The sequence below is a fragment of the Cavia porcellus genome, unplaced genomic scaffold (assembly GCF_034190915.1).
Source record: "Cavia porcellus strain 051 isolate PalLab524CR breed Dunkin Hartley unplaced genomic scaffold, mCavPor4.1 scaffold_27, whole genome shotgun sequence".
Classification (NCBI taxonomy): Eukaryota; Metazoa; Chordata; class Mammalia; order Rodentia; family Caviidae; genus Cavia; species Cavia porcellus.
The window spans coordinates 4,946,905-4,961,345 of NW_026947510.1; the positions used below are offsets into that span (position 1 = coordinate 4,946,905).

General features: G+C 46.2%; 1 protein-coding gene and 1 long non-coding RNA gene across 18 annotated transcripts in view; one reads left to right on the forward strand and one right to left on the reverse strand.

The window, feature by feature from the left end:
* The window catches only part of Tmem40 (transmembrane protein 40), a 42,847-nt gene that overhangs the window by 20,078 nt on the left and 8,328 nt on the right, over positions 1 to 14,441 (reverse strand). For 4 of the 17 annotated variants that reach the window (XM_063237760.1, XM_063237756.1, XM_063237751.1 and 1 more), the window contains exon 1: positions 1,852 to 2,015. The exons of 6 other annotated variants lie outside the window; for them this stretch is intronic. The gene's annotated coding sequence lies outside the window, so the exon portion shown is untranslated. 7 more of the 17 variants (XM_063237759.1, XM_063237757.1, XM_063237745.1 and 4 more) reach the window with 3 other exon arrangements.
* LOC134473623 (uncharacterized) lies at positions 4,659 to 9,585 on the forward strand. Its single transcript, XR_010043974.1, has 3 exons — positions 4,659 to 4,847; positions 5,841 to 5,951; positions 9,429 to 9,585. It is a non-coding gene; the product is annotated as an uncharacterized LOC134473623 (long non-coding RNA).

A 14,441-nucleotide genomic window follows, 5' to 3' on the forward strand; every position in this document is an offset into this window, starting at 1 on the left:
AAGCATCCATCATCAGCATCAGGCTGAGCTGGGTTCAGTCCACCTGTCCCCTTCATTGGCCTCAGAAAGTGACATTATTCTCACAGCTTCAGAATTTTCATATGCACAAATGGGCACAGGCACGCCTCAGCAGTGCACAGGAGTAACCCATTTCAGAATGGCCAAAGGGCTTGAATAGATGTTCAGATAGTAAACAGTAACATGAAAGGCACCATGTCATTTGTCACTAAGATGCCACTTACAGTGACCCAGATGGTCACTGTGAGGCACACAGACAATAGCAAGTGTTGGTGGAGAAACTCAAGAAACTTTAGGCATTGCAAGTAGGATTGGAAAATGGTAGTTCCTCAGAATATTAAACACAGAGATATACCAGATGACCCTATGATGCCAATGTATAGCAGCATTATTCAAAACGACCAAAAGCAGAAACAATCCAAATGCCATTGGTGGCTCAATGAATAAACAAAGTGTGGTATAACTGCACGATGCAGTGGTATCAGCCTTGTAGTAGAAGTACTAACTCACAACAACATCATGCAAGAGAGAAGACAGCAGAAAAGCCCAGCCCCATCCTGGAAGGTGAAGCTGTTGCTGCTGCCCGGGAAGGGAGGGGAAGTAACTACGCTCATTCACACCAGGGTGACAGCTGAATGTACAGAAAGCCACTGAGCACACATTGTGTGAGGGTGGATCTGATGGCACAAGAATCCTATCTCAGCAAAGCTATGCACTGAACCCAGCTCAGCCTGGTGTGTGAGGGCCTCACACAGAGAGCTGCTGTGAACACAAGTGGCACCTGGCATGGCCCCTGGGCACAGCAGTGCATGAGATCCCAAGACAGCAGCTTCCCAAAGATTTCCAGGCACAGACAACCAAGCACATCCAGGGAGGCACCAGCCTGGGTGTGAGCCAGGGCTTTCCAGTGGAGAGGGAGTTGTTATCGGCACATCTCCTTGGTTAGTACCTATAACAGGACAGGGCATGATTCCCTCCCACAATGCCCCAGCGCAAAAATCTTGACTCTCAAAGAGGGCTCTGAATAATTCTGGGGTTTTGATTTTGTTTTTGTTTCTGAGGATGAGACCCTGGGCCTCTGCACTGAGCTATATCCCAGGCTTTTTTTTTTTTTCTTTCAGTTTTTATTCTGAGATAGGATCAAAAATTTAAAAAATAAAAAAAGGAGACTGGCTTGAAGCCAGAAAGTCAAGATGCTAGGGCCAGAAACAGCTCCAGGAAACAAGATGACCTGGGATAGTCATGGCCCCAAGGGTGGATCTTAAGGGGTCAGCCAGGCCACCCCTAGGCCATACCACCTCTACAGGAGGCTCTGATAGTGGCAGGGCCCTCCCCCAAGGCCCAGTGTCTTTCAGCATTTTCTGCATATTTGTGCCCCAAGTCCACTGGGCCCAGGCCCGGGGCAATTTCCTCGAGGAGGAAGGTGGCTGCCAGGGCAGCAGAGGCTGAAACCTTTAGAGACAATCCTTGCCTTCCTATACTGTTCCTCCTGGCAACAGCAGGGCAAGAAAGCCATTACCCACCAGTGGGAAACTGACGCCTGGCAAGGGCAAGGGGCTTCTGAACACCCCCCCCCAAGCAAGCTGGTGACGCAGTTAGGAGATGGTCACCTGCCACCAGCAGGTGCTGCCTGGTGGCAATCCCAGAACAGCATTAGGGATGAGCATCTGTCATTTTCCCTGATCTCTTCTGAGATAGCAAAAAGGCTCTCAGTGCTAGGAGCTGTGGGGACTGGGACTCCAGCTGCCCACAGGAAGCAACCCAGTCATGCCGGGGAGGACCTGACCCCCACCCTGTCCCCCCACTGCCCTGTCCCCAGCCCACAGCCACTACCTGTGTGAGGAGCAAGGTGAACAGCAAATGCACAGCCAGCCGACTGTGTGGCCCTGGCAGGCAGCAGGGAAGGAGGCAGAGGCACCTGTGACAGCAGGAGGCGGGGCCATGACGTGTCCCTGGCAGCCGGCTCACCCTGGTGGCTTTCCTTCCTGCCTGCTGCCTGCCCTGCTATCAGCCCCAGGCCTTCCTGTCTGACTGGACTCTATCCCCAGCCACAGAGGGGCCCATGGATGGCTACACAGGAGGGAGGAGGTGGAGCACATTGTCCTCTTGCCCCTCCATCCCACTGGGGTTGACTCAGGCTGCTGTCATGTGTCCCAACCAGCCTTGCAGGTCTGAAGATACTGCCAGTGATTAGCTCCCATTCCCGAGGCTAAGGCTGGTGCTCATGGAGGAAAGGAGACCAGGGGACCAGGGAACTGGGGGATCCTGTAAGTGAGCACTGCTCTGGCCTCTCCTGGGGAGCGGGAATCCCTCCTCTCCACTTGCCTTGGGGATGCTCTCACTCTGAGGCTGTCCTCACCAGGTCACTCCCTTCCCTTCTCCCTCCGCACTCTCTCAGCTGAGAGCCCAAGTTCTCACCCAGGTCTGCACCATCTGGCCCACACCTCTGTCACTCCTGACCTTGACTCCTAGGGCCTTCTCTCCCACTCTGCTGCAAGTGTACTGGCCTGAGCCCCAGATACTTCTGCAGGCCCCAGTGCCATTGCACTAACTCTTCCATCTTCCTCCAAGAAAGCTACACATCCCTGCTTCCCTGCCTTGGTCTCTACTGAAGCAATCCCTTTTCTGAGGCCCTCCTTGACCCTGCACAGTGGTGACCCCAGCACTGCCCTTCCTCCTCACCCTGTGTCACTGTCACTGTCTGATTCGGTTCTGTACATTTCCTCAGTATGTATTTGTCCTGTTCTCTGGGATCTAGAACAGGACAAACACCTAACAGCTCTCAGTGGATTCTGCTGAATAGCAGACTGAAAGATTGACCAAGAGGCTTCCGAGGGCACAAGATCCCACTGTACCGCATGCAAATCACCCCAGACTACAAGGGGACCTCCTCAGGCCAGGAGAGTGGGAAGGGTGAGCTGCAGAGATGGGAACTCAGAATCCAGATAACAGGGACATCAGGAGGATGCAACCAAGACTACAGGACCCATGAGGACACAGTGAGGGCAGGAATAGAGTGCCAAGACCCGTGGCTAGGGAGGTGGGCCTTAGGGACAGGACCATGGGAAGTGGAGATGTACTTCCAACATTGCCATCACCAGCCACATGTGGTCACAGGGCCCATGAACTATAGCCATGCAGACCTGAGATGTGCTGTCAGCATGAGGTGCATGTTAGACTTCAAAGTCTTAGGTGAGAAATACATACATGTGCTGGGATTACAGGCATGCACCACTACACCTGGCTAAAATCATAATGTTTTGATGGTGCATGCCCGTAATCCCTGCACTGCAGGAGACTGAAACAGGAGGATCACAAGTTCAAGGCCAGCCTGGGCAACCTAACAGGACCCTACCTCAAAATAAAAAATAAACTGGGTATGATGGTACACACCTATAATTCCAGCACTCTGGAGACTGAGGCAGGATGACTGTTGTGAGTTCGAGGCCAACCTAAACAGCATGGTGAGATCTTGTCTCACAAAACAAAACAAAAAAAAGCTGGGGTGTAGCTCAGTACAGAGGCCCTGAATTCAAAAACCAGTGCTGCAAAAAAAAAAAAAAAAAAGAAAGAAAGAAAAGAAACAACAAATAATACTTTGGATATAATGCGTAAAGTGAAGCATATACTATTAAAATTCTCAGTTTTCAATGTAGATATGGGAACTTTCAAAACTATGGCAGGTGCAGTCATCCTTGGTAGCTCAGAAAGTGTAGTGCTGATTCAGAGAGAACAGACAGGACTTGGAAGGGTTGTAGTGGGGAGACCCTAGATCTCACTGTATATGTCCTCTACCCTCCAACAGCTCCTTTCTGAGAAGACCATCAGGCTAGAAGCCACAGACACAGCATTCAGAGTCAAGTTCCAGCTTGCCACAAGTGCCCACAGAAGCTCTTATCTTCAAGATAAGACAGAGAAAGACAGGCCAGACAATGAACTCTCTAACCCTGGAAGTATGTACAGAACTTGAGAGTTACCTTATGCAGAGGAAAGCAGACTGAACTCCACTATTCTCAAAATGTAGTCCTAGAGCACAGCCTCAACATACCAGGAGCCCTTTTTGAAATGCAGGTTCCCAGTCCAACTGAGTCAGAATTAGGTTTCTACATCTGCGTTTTAACAAGCTCTGCCCTGCGTTTCGAATGACTGCTCATGATGAGCAGGAAGACTGTATAATGCTTCCTACCATGTAAAGGCTCAAGGCCTGACACACAGTAGATGCCCCCGTCCCAGGATAAGATGATTCCCTCACTCACCCTGAGTTTTCCTCTCTGCTGCCCGAAGTACCCACCCAGCACAGGATGGAGGCTCAACCCCAGAGCATTTCCTACCTCTCCATTGACGGTAATGTCACAGGGCCCCGAGCCCAGCTCCAGCACGAGGGACCTCCCACTTGCACGCATGACTCTAGGAACAACCTCCCACCACTGTGAGTGCAGCTGACATCTCTGGGCGCCAGCTCAGCAGCAGAGCTTGGCATCTGGCTTCCCTACATTCCAGAACTGCTGGCCAGATACCTGACTCAGCAGGCACGTGTGCCCTGAGACAACAGCTAAGCCTCGTGGCCTCAATTTCCCCATCAATAAAGATAAGACAGCAGCCCCATCACAGCACAGACTCTGTATACAGGCTCATCAGCACTCCAGGAGACTTCTTCCATGGGCCTGTGAGCTACAGGCATGGAGGTGATACAGGGAAAAGATGTAACTCCCAACCAGCTAGATGTCAGATACACTAAGTTTGTGTCCCCTGAAATCTAAGAATGAACTCCAAAGGATAAAGGCTGTTGAGAGGATCTGCAGGGGAAGAGAACAAGAAGTCACCAAGAAGTAAGCCCTCCTGTGAATTGGTGCCATGTGTAGGCCAGGAGCCGGCCCCTTCTGGTGCACGGCCTGGGAAACAAGGAGAGCCAGCCCCCTAACACCTCCCTCCCCCACCATAATTGACCTATTCCCCAGTAAATCTTTTCTCTTCTCAACCTCCTTTTATGATCCAATGAAACCTAGGCTGCGATGATGGTTATTGAAGTGGAATACAATTTAGTGCTCATAATGTTTAGTGTTTCACTGACTTTGCAGGTCTAAAGTGATCTGATCATCTACTCAGAGGATGGTAGTACACAGTGTAGCATCTATGGGGGATCTCCTGCTGAGGGTGGTGGCCATTGTTGATTCCCTAATGCTTTGTTTTGATGTTTTGTATCACTTTCATTGTTTTGTTGGTTTGGGTATTGTTCTGTTTTGTTTTGTTTGATTTTATTGTATCTGATGGCATGGGCAGCTAGTTCAAAGATAACAGGATATAGCATGGGCTGGGGATTTAGCTCAGCAGGTCAAGCACTTGCCTGGTAAGTGCGAGATCATGAGTTTGATCACTGGTACAAAAAAAAAAAAAAAAGAAAAAGAAAAAGAAAAAAGCTTTATTGGATTGGGCCGGGGATTTAGCGACATAAGTACCTGCCTAACAAGCCTGAGGTAGTGAGTTCAATCCTCAGTACAAAACAAAAACTTGGAAGCCACAACACAGACTTCCAAAAGGCAAAACTTTACTACAGACACTGGCAAATCAAAAAACTTTTTGGCTAAGTAAACTAATTTTCTTAAAACAAACAAACAAACAAAAGATATAGCATGGTAGCCATTTTAGACTTACTATTATCTTGTTTTGAAGTTTTTTATAGCATTCATTGTTTTGTTTTTACTGGTTCTATTCTGTTCTATTTTGTTTGATTTTTTACCATGCCTGAAGGAATCTGTAGCTATTTTTGATTGGCTTTATTCTGTTTCATTTTACTTGTTTTGTTTTTGTTTTTGTTTTTTAAGGCAGAGTCTCACCATGCAGTTCAGGCTGGCCTTGAGCTCACTTTGTAACCCATGCTGGTCTCAAACTTGCAACGATCCTCCTGCCTCAACCCCCGAGTCCTGGGATTACAGGTGTGTACCACCATGCCCAGTGCCTGGTTTTATGCTCTTTTTTTTTGCTTTGTTTTATGTTCTTTAAAATTAAAATAAAAGGAGGTTGAGAAGAGAAAAGATTTACTGGGGAATAGGAATAGCTCCTGAGAGACAGGGAGGGTTCTGAAAATAGGAGGCCACTGAGTCCATTTCTCTGAGTATGTTTTACAAAATCACGAAGTGGATACAACATGAGTCAAACTATGATCAACCTACAGGATTACAAGTACCGCAGCTTGGGTAATATTGATCCAGCAAGGAAGCAGATCATGTAGAAAAGGTACATGGAAAGAACACAGGCATTTTTAGGAAGAGATAGGTTTAGAAGTTCTGCTTGCCTGCCTGAGTGACTGGTGTCTGCCTGGATTTTGTTTGGCCAGGTGATATCAGCTACAGTATAATCTTCAAGTTACTGCTTATCTCCCAGGGAGACATGTAGGCCTGATCATTGTGTCATAATTTAGCTGCCTGTGTAGAGAGAAAGGAGGTCTGACTGCTAGGAGTACCCAGGAGCCTGGTTCTTCTGGGTGCTTGAAGAATGACTGGGAGGTAGGGCTGCCTTAATCATCCAAAAGCACCTATTAAATGAATTCTCAATCAGAGTACTGTGCCCATTTCATAGGTGAAAAGGTGAGGCTTATAAAGCTGAAATAATCTGCTCAAGGGCACAGGGCTGGAAAGTTTTAGTGTCAGGATTTTGTACCTGAGACTCCCTGACTTGAGAGCAGGATGTTCCCCACTCCTCCACTGGAGAAACCCGAAGTCCACACATGGCTGAGGAGTCCCCCATTAGTGCCACTGAAATCCACATTTGAAGAATGACCTTCTAAAGGCCCACATTGAAAGCTTTAAATCTATGCCATGAGAAACCATGGCTCTTTCTGCCTCAGCCTCCTGAATGCTGGGATAACAGGTATGTACCACCATGCCCAGTCACAATATACTCAGAGTAAGTCTGACGCACCCTGGGCGCTGGGCCTCGGCTGTCTCACCTGTAAAGTGGCACAAAGAAAACCTGTCACAGCTGAGGACACAAAGTTGCACCTTGTGATCTTGAGATGATTTACAGCCCTAGATTTTTTTTTAAAAAGGGGGCTGGGGGAAAGATTTTGTCTCATCCTATCAATCACAAAATGTAGTATTTAGATACAACAAACATCCCTTTTAAGCAAAGCAACCTTTTGGACAAATAACATTTCAGACATCAGATCCAAGTGGACGTTCCTCATTTTCTACAAAAAGGGGACCATGGAATGAGCAGCCCAGCCTTTGGGCTCAGTCTTTGTCCTCAGTGTTCACTCTCAGCACTGATCAAGGATAAATGTCATGCACAAGATGCTACTGGGATCTACGGCCAGGTTTTAGCATGAGAGCTATCTCATTCTGTGGGTTAAATGCTCAGGAGTACAGTTTCTGAGCTGCATGGAGAATATTTTAAGAAACTCCCACGTTCTTTTCCAGAATGGCTGGGCCGTCTCATATCGCCAGCAATTGGCAAGGGGTGAGTTTCGTGCATCCTCACAGAGTTTGGTGGTAGTGCACTGATGGATCTCACAGTGTGCATCCCTGAGGGCTAAGGTAGTGGGACATTAGTCCACACTCATATTTCCCATCTGCTCCTGCTTTTGCTCATTTTCTGACTGACTGGTGTGCTTTCACTGTGGACATATGGCAGATGATGCTCCTGTCAGCTCTGGGTGTGTAAACACTCGGCACCTTTGAAGGTGCTGAGAAGGTCGTTCTCTCGTTTCTCATGGTTCCTGCAGCCTGGCTGCACAGTGTCTCCAGACAGGAAGCCAGGCCTTAAGGTCACAGGGCATCTCAGGCATAGGTGGGCCCAGTTCAGCTCACCCAGCCCCCCACAGCCAGTGGAGATTCCAAAAGAATGCTGTGTCTAGAAAATGAGCAGGTGCCACAGCCATGCAGTTTCATGGGAAATGGCGAGGCCCAGGGGGGCTGAGGAACTTGCTGAAGGTCACAGACTGACTCCCCAGTGAGAGCTGGAGATTCAGCCACCAAATTTCTCACAGCCCCTTCCTTTTGGCTGTGATCCTGGCTTCTCCAGGGAAGAAAGTTAGAGGCCTCAGATGCATTTAGTAGGATGAACACTTAGCTTTCAGGAAAGGAGAAGGAAGATTGTCACTAAAGAAGAGTGATTGGGGACAATCATGAGGTTCTACTCTTTCCTGGGGACCTGTGTGCCACAGTTCGGTCTACAGAGGAGGGCAGACAGCTCCTGCCACCCCAATCCTAGCCACATCCACTCTGCAAGCAGTAGAATGAGCAGAAACAGCAGGGAGGACTCTTCTCATGCCTGCCATATTTCCCTGAAAAATAAGGTCCAACCAGAAAATAAGCTCAGCATGATTTTTTAGGGTGCTCATAATATAAACCCTACCCTAAAAATAAGCCCCAGTTAAGATGGTGGTCAGCCAGATGAACGCATTTAGTAGGTCTGTTGCAACACATGATGGACATACTGAATTGCAAATAATAATAATATGTAAGTAAAAATAAACAATCTTATTGACATTAATACTTAAAATAAATGATAAGTTATAATCAGATATTTATAAGTACCTAGGCAGTACCTTTGGATGAGCAATAAACATCTATGTAAACCAGTGAGCTCAAGACTTATTACGAATGACCAATTGGAATACAAACATAATGTACAAATAACATGCACACTTGAAAACAAACAGACATGGTCATGTCTAATATGGATCTTCATAATTCAATACATCATGCATTGCAATGGGTATACTTAATCCACTTATATGAAATAAACAAATATTTTTCTGATTTTTTTTTTTTTTTTTTTTTTTTGTCTTTTCGAGACAAGGTCTCTATGCAGTTCAGGCTGGCCTTGAGCTCACTTTGTAGCCTAGGCTGGTCTTGAACTCGCAACAATCCTCTGGCCTCAGCCTCCTGAGTGCTGGGATTACAGGTGTGAACCACCACGCCCGGCTATTTTTCTGAATTTTGATGCCTGCAATTTTTCACCACTTTTGTGTGGGCCATCATTTTTTTGTGGGGGGCACGATTCTTAACCATCATCATTTTTTTTTTTGCCTCTCCTGTATCATAAGTCTTCAATTAACACCTGATTTAATGGAAACTTTGTGAAGCCCAGCTTGCAAGAGATCATGACTTGGCTGAAGAACTGATGGGATAAGATCACTGGCAGCTACATTGCCAGTGCACTACAAGCTGGCTACATGGACAAGAAGTGCTCACTCAAGGAGAGCTCAGTTGCTGGACATGAGAGACTGGGGCCAGTGATTCAACAGGAAATGAAATCACAAGAAGTTTAGGCCAGAATTCGGAGTTTGGAGAGTTGAGACAATGGTCCAGAACAAGATGACATGACTGTATTTGAATAAATGCAGACTTTTGTACGTGAGTAAATGAATGAGTAGAGATTGTTGTCTATACCCTTCTTCTTTACTGCAGGCTCAGGAGCACCCATAAGTCAATGTTTAAGGCTGCAGTGTTCGGGGCCCACATGCCACATGAGAGCCGGCACTATCCCTCAGAACCTCTGGACCATGGAGCCCGTCTATCTCTGCTTGAACCCAAAGAGACGCAGGCGGTGACCTGACACAGGAGACTCTGGGTGGAAATCTTATGCAGACTCTACCACGGCGAACACACCTGGCTTGATGATCCTGCCGGGAGAGGCGGACCTCTTTTTTGAACAGATCAGCATACTGTGAAATGACGAGAGATGAGCGCTAGAGGACATGATAATACTAAGGGAAGAATGGAAGGAGAGAAAAGAGAAGGATGGAGGGAAGGAAAGAGGAGGGAGTGAGGGAGAGAGGAAGATCAAGAGAAGCCCCTTCAGGGTACCCTGAGAGCCAGCTCTGAGTGCTGGGAGCAGATGACTGTGTCAAGGAAGACAGCTCTCTCAGCCTGGAAAGCCCCTCCAAGAATCCCAGAAACCACTCCCACAGGCAGTGTCTGACTCAGGTCAAGCCTGGGCAGATGTCACAGGACACACCTGTGCTGTGGGTGGCAGGCAGGTGCGGCACAGGATGACAGGACCCAAAACTGGTTCCTGCTTTCCTGCCAGGAGACACCTCTGCCTCCCGTGCCTGGCTCCTAAGGCCGCCCTTTCATGTCCCTGTGTCAGCCAGGGTCCTCCTAAGAAGTAGGACCAACAGGACTGAGACACAGAAGGAGACGCACACGAGGGGCTGGGAGTCAGGAGCCCCTGCACACCAAAGTCAGAGAAGACATTGTTCCACCTGGAATGGGATTCGATGGCATGAGGGCGGATCTGCTGTCCTCAGGCATGGAGTCACAGGCCAACCCCTTCCAGAATCACTTGTCAGACACCCAAGAACGATGTCTCACCAGCCCAAGGCATCCCTTAGCCCTGCCCAGAGCTGACACATAGGGAACACTTCAGCCCCTGAGGCTCTGGCCTCCCCTGACGTATACTGCACACTGGGTGCTGACGATTGGTCACTGTGTGCTCTCATTCCCATTTCCAGAGGGGAAACTGAGGCTTAGAGGGATAGAGTCAGTTGGTCTCGGTCACATAGCTAGAGGGGCTCAAACAGCTCTGTGTCTCACAAAGAAGCTGCTCCTAACCATGACCCCCACCACCAGCCAGCGGCCTGGTTGCCTGGTCACTGCCTGGCAGGGGCACTCAGCCACTCCCAACCTCGACAACATCCCAGGGTGGGGTGCAGCCCCCACACCACAGCCTGAAGCAGCGCCCATTCTCACGAGGGGAGACAACACAAGAAAGGCAATCTTGCTTGCTTCACACCGCACACATCTTCCTCTTTCTCAGACTACAAGCACGGGACCTGGCTGAGGTCTGGGTGGAGCTGTGTGGCCTCAGCCAGGTGTGTCTTCCCAGGAACCTTAGTGTTTTCAGAGATAGACAGTGAAGGCCTTGTCCAGGGCAGGCCCCTGCCTATGCCTAGCAGATACCCTCTCAGCTTCTCCAGAGGAGGCTGTGGAATCCTCTGGAGTCCTCCAAGTCAGTAACTGGATCTAAGGGAAGGTGAGACCCTGGGACCACAGGGCATGACTCCTGGTGCAAGGGCTCCAACCAGGGGGCAGACTACACACTGAAACCATGAGCCAAAATGAACTTCTACTCCTCTGAATTGTGGATGGCGATTGTGCCTCATCAAAGAAAGAGTGACAAAGACAATACACCTACAACCCCAATTACAGGCAGTAGGATCACAGGTCCAAGGCCAGCCTAAGCAGTTTAGCCAGACTCTGTCTCAGAACTAAAAAATAAAATAAGCCAGGCATGCTGGTACATGCCTATAATCCCAGATCTCAGAAGGCTGAGGCAGGATGCTCGCTGTGAGTTTGAGGCCAGCCTGAGCTACATGAGTGTGTTCAAGGCCATCCCACTCTACGTATTGAAACCCTGTCTCAATAGAATAAAATACAAAAAAGTAAAATACAATACAATACAATACAATAGCTGAGTGTGTAGCTCAGAGTTCCCTGGATTCAATTTCCAGTACTGGGGGATAAAAAGCTTTTTACAAAAGGAATTATTAATAAAGAAATTGGCAAATGTGAATAAATCTCCCCCAAAAAAAGCATCTTCTGAAATAATATAAATAACTGAAGATGTATAAACACAAGATAGAATTCAAACCTAAGCTGAATAACAATCTACATCAAATTGGAGACATGGTTTTCAAACATTGTAAGATTCTTGTATTATTCAGGAGAGAGATACAGATACTAATTAACTTGTAAATTAAATTTGAGGTTTAGTAAATTAGCTTTGTTACAATATGAAAGATATTCTAGAACCTAATAAAAATAAAATGTTCCAAAATATCAAAGAGAAGCATCTAAAATCACTGGAACACAGGCAGGTTTCTTTTTGATTTTTTACTTTCATATATTCACATTTCACACATTTCACAGATTCACAGATTCATAGAAAACTGCAAAATGTTCATAGAGTCCCCTGTGTTCTTCACCCATGTCCTTCTGATAATAACATCTTACACAGTTATAGTACAATATGAAAACTAAGAACCTATGGTGTAATACTGTTAACTAGGTGACAATCTTTTCTATTTTTGTATGCATTCATGCATGTGTATGATCTTTTTCTCTTCTTGTATCTCTCCTTTCCTCTTCTTTTCTTTCCTGTTTCAGTACCTGGGGTTGAACCCACAACCTCACACCTACTAAGTGGAGAAGCACTCTACCACTGAGCTACATCCTCAGCTCTATGTATCCAAGTCCTGTGTAACTTTACCCCACTACAACAGATCCGTGTGACCACTACCATAATCAAGTTACAGAGCTATTACACCACTACCACAAACCACTTCTGGCTATATCTTCCTATCTCTGGATTTTTAAACGATGTTGGGGAAATTAGGCAAACATTTAGGGGAAAAGTAAATTATATCTACATCTCACATTGTAAGAAATAACTATTTTGACAAAATTAAAAGGCAGTTGACAAACCTGGAGAAAACATTTGCAGTCACATTACACAATAACAGTTCATGCTTGACAATGGGGAAAGGATGGCCAGTGTACAGAGATTGAAAGTTATAAGTGCCACCCTCACAACAACAAGCTAAACAAATGAAAACCAGATTTTTTTCTTGCACCCATCAGGAAACAGGTTGTAGGGTTAACTATCACCCTGAGAAGTGAGTCCTGAAACTCACAAGTGAGACTGACTTTCTAGAGCAAAAGCCATTGAAGTCATGAACAGGTGGGACATTGAGAGAGTCATTCTGACACTGCTAAGAGGTTGTGACTGAGATCTGTAGTCCACAGAGGGGGCTCCGTATCTCTGTGACTCCAACTCCAGGAAACTTGATCAATTCTCATGGTGAAGAGCCAAGAAAGACCCCTCTTGGATCTGGCAGAAATCTGACATCCATTTATGAATAAAAAAACAAAACAAAACAAAAGCAACCCCAGCAAACAAGAAATAAAGAAAAATGTCCTCACTCTGATTAAGAATGTTATGAAAAGCATACAGCTAGCATCATACTCAATGGTGAAAAACAATGTTCTCCTTGCTAAGACGAATAGCAAGGAGGCCCTCTCTCCTTGCTGAAAATAGTAATTCATAGACAATGACAAGAAGTGCAAACGGAAGTACAAATTGAGAAGGAGGATACACAAGGGTCTTGGTTCAGAGATTAAATAATTTCCCTTGAAGAGAATCCTTAAGAATAGACATATGGGCTGGGGATTTAGCTCAGCGGCATAAGCGCCTGCCTTGCAAGCAGGGAGTCGTGAGTTCGATCCCTGGTACCGATAAAAACGAAAAAGACAAAAAAAAAAAAAAAATAATCAAGAATAGACATACATGGGGCTGGGGATTTAGCTCAGTGGCATAAGCGCCTGCCTTGCAAGCAGGCAGTTGTGAGTTCGATCCCCCGTACCGATAAAAAGGAAAAAGACAAAAAAAAAAAAAAAAAAAAAAAAAAAAGAATAGACAGACAGAAAAAAAAAAAATGAAAGAAAGAAAGGAAATACTCAGAACTAATAAACCAGGTTAGCAAGGTCAGGACACAGGTTAATATATAAAAGTGGCAACCGATTGGGGACCCCTTCTGTCTTTCAGGGGCTATTCCTATCCCCATTCCCTCATTCATATTCCCTATTCCTTTTTCTCCAATAAATTTTCCTATCCTTAACCTCAGCCAGGTGTGGCGGTGCATGCCTCTACTTCTAGACCTCAGGAGGCTGAGGTAAGAGGATCACTGTGAGTTTGAGACCAGCCTGGGCTACAAAGTGAGTTCAAGGCCAACTCAAACTGCATAGTGAGAACCTGTCTAAAAAATAATAATTAATGGGGCTGGGGATTTAGCTCGGCATAAGTACCTGCCTTGCAAGCAGGCGGTCATGAGTTCGATCCCCTGTACCGATAAAAAAAATTTTTTTAAAACCCTACCTATTTTTAACTTCTACTGTTCTTTAGAATTCATTCTTTGATTTCAAGGGACACAAACTCAGCATATTTGACATTTAGCATTTCCCTTATAGAATATTAGCAGGTCCCACTGAGATACGTGGAAGGAGGTAAGAGTTTGCTTTTGTTTCATGGCACCTCTAAAATATTTAGTCCCTATTCCCCATTCCTTTTTCTCTAATATATTTTCTTACTCTTAAAAATATATAATAAATATATTAATCTGGGCACAGTGAGGTACACCTGTAACCCAGCACTTAGGAGACTGAGGCAGGGGGATCACTGTCAGTTTGAGGTCACCCAGGGCTACATAGTGAGTTCAAGGCCAGCATAAACTGCATTATGAGACCTTGGAGAGAGAGAGAGAGAGAACTATTAGCACAACAGAATAGATGTGAGCTTATACCTCATCAAAGAAAATGTACAAAAATCAAACAAGCATTTGGCATAATGAACTACAAATTTAAACAATGAGATAAACTACAAATCTATTCAAGTAGCTAAAATCCAGAAACTGACAACTACAA